A 2,842-nucleotide genomic window follows, 5' to 3' on the forward strand; every position below is an offset into this window, starting at 1 on the left:
TATTTTAATTTTTTCGTTTTTTTTTGTTTTAAGGAAATATTAATATAACAACTGAAAAGTCAATCGAAATTTAATAATTTAGGAGTTATATTTCATCGCAACTCCTTTTTCTCTTTTGTTAAAGATAGTATATTCTTATATTTCCACACTCGTTGCAGGTTTTCTTAAAATGTGGCTGGTACAATCCTAAACGAGATTAGAATATTGAGACTATTCATTAACTGTGAATGGAGACTTTCATGGAACATGGGCATAAATTGCCATTTACAACTTATGTGACGTAGAAACAACTTATTCTTTATATATGTATAAAGAGAAAACTCCTTTACGGGTACTCATACTTAAAAGATCTCTTTTTCTAATAAAATTTCTTTTTACTCATATTATTTTAAATGAAAATAAAATTAAACTCACGCTCAAATAGCTACGTTTAGTTGACACAAGTAGCAACTCTCTTAAAAGCCATGAAGATCAGTGCATGTAGGAATGGATTAAGCACTTGTTATATCTCGCCAGTGAAAGAGTTAATTCGTTAGGAGATTAAAACGGATAAAAAATTATTGGGATTTCTAAACCAAACAGCTGAAAAAGTGAGATTACAACGAGTTATAGGACTACATACCTCTTGTGATTGGGACTGTCTTTAAGATAATAATAACACCGCTACCGTTCAAAAACTTTGGTTCGATGGAAAATATATTAACGATTTGATGTAATTATCATGCTGTATTTTAAATTCTATGGATTTTTTTTAATTCTATATATTAAGTTTAAGAATAGATTCATTATCTTAATTAATGTGTGTATTTCATTTATAAATATGTGTATATCACAATATACTTAAATGGTACTAACTGCCAGCTAATATCAGGTCATTATGAATATTTAGGGCTTAACAAGCGAATAATAGTTGACGACAAAAAAAATCATTGACATAGAAATCAATTTTTCAAGGGTGTACAAATAAAAGTTGAATATTAGTAATGTTTTCTAATGTCCTGTCAAAAATAGCTTTATTTCTTGTAGAGCTTTGGGGGCCCTTTGAGTTGTGGGTAATTGTGGGTACAAAATAAAAAAAAATTCAATTGCGGTAACCATAAGGCCTAATATGAAACTAGGTCACAACGAATGCCCATTAAGGGTAAGTAAATTATGTCCAACTCCTTAATATGAAAAGGTGAAAAGTGATTTTTATTCGATATTAATATTGGGTATAAAGGATTTAGTTAAGATAATCACAGTTGATTTAAACTTTTTGGAATGAATTAGAATTTGCATACATATATTTCTATGAGATAGACAATTACATACTTTCATTTCCAAAACGAAGAAAATACACCCCTATAGAAGTCATACAAGAATAAGTTCATTGATGTTACTGATTTGAGTTAATCATTTAATTGCTTGAAGGAGACCAAAATGTTTAAAAAGATTTATTATGATTCCATGGCAGTGTTTTAAAGTACCCTACCTGATTATTAAAATTTTTTTATAGAAATACGTCTATTCTAAACCGGATATTCAGAATGCGGGCGTTAAGAATAGTAAAGTCTGCTCTAGCAAGATGTCCATGCCGTTTAGTAGTGTTTATAAACAAGTGGAAGGAAAGTAGGCCGAGTCGCTTCTATAATCTTGACTTACAAAAAGAATGTTGCGAATCAGTGAGAGTTAGACATAGAGTTAGCATAAATATACGAAACAAGATTTAAATCTAATTTAGTTCCAGATTTTGTGATCTTTATGCATAAATGATACGAAACAACTGATTGGGCTTAAGTTAGTGAGATATTGGAATTAAAATATTCTCATATTAAAATATTAGAATGTTAGAACCCTAAGCGGCTAGGTTTATGCTCCGGTGGTACCTGTCTTTACAGATACCCAAGTCCCGTTCGTTGCCCCCAAACAAACTGAACAAAGTGAATGGATGTGTGACTATAAAAACCACAACCACATATGGACTTAATTACGTTGAATAGATTTTAGTTTGGAATTCTATTCACAAATCTTCGCAGTATCAACGTACGTGAAGAATTCCAATTAAGTACATTGCAATTTTTTTTCCAGCTGTTCATAACTACCCGATATTTTGCTAGTGTTGTTTGGAAATTCAAAGCATTGAGCTTTGGAATACACAATATTTGTGGGACTTGTGAGATCATTTGTAAAAAAAATAATTTAAAGAAAGAGAGAAGCACAGACAACTTACGTAGAAATGTCCAACATAAAACAGGAAATCTGTAGCAATTTTAAAAATTCAAAAAACAGCATTTCTTCTACCCAAAGTTCATCTTTCTAACACATATCATCATAATGGTCTCTTAGTAGTTAGAAGATATCCCATTTTATATGATTAATTTTGTATGTGGAAGAACTTTACAGTCTTACTCTCTCTCTCTCTTTCTCTCTCTCTCTCCTTCTTTATCTCTCTCTTGCTCTCTTTCTCTCTCTCTCTCTCTGTCCCTGTGTACTTTGATTTGTAGTTTACATATGAATGAAGATATATTGTAGATTGGATTTCGATCAAACGGTCAAAATTTTTGTGGACATTTATTTTATATGGCGTGGAACCTTTTGTTATATATACCAGTTGTCCTCGATACAACTAGACTTAATAATTTTATTGAATAATTTTACTACTCTGGTCTTCCTAAATCAATAGCAAACAAAACGAAAATTGTTTTTTTATATTTCATTTTTACTAGATTCTTCTTTTGTGTAATTTTACTTAAAAAACACTATAAAAGCCTATAATTTAAAGCAAACCTTTTAAAACCTGGTTCTAACAACACATTTACTAAACTTATTCGAAAGTAAGAAAATGTAATTTGAAACACATATG

This window comes from Teleopsis dalmanni, chromosome 2 (genome assembly GCF_002237135.1).
Source record: "Teleopsis dalmanni isolate 2A chromosome 2, ASM223713v2, whole genome shotgun sequence".
NCBI classification, from domain to species: domain Eukaryota; kingdom Metazoa; phylum Arthropoda; class Insecta; order Diptera; family Diopsidae; genus Teleopsis; species Teleopsis dalmanni.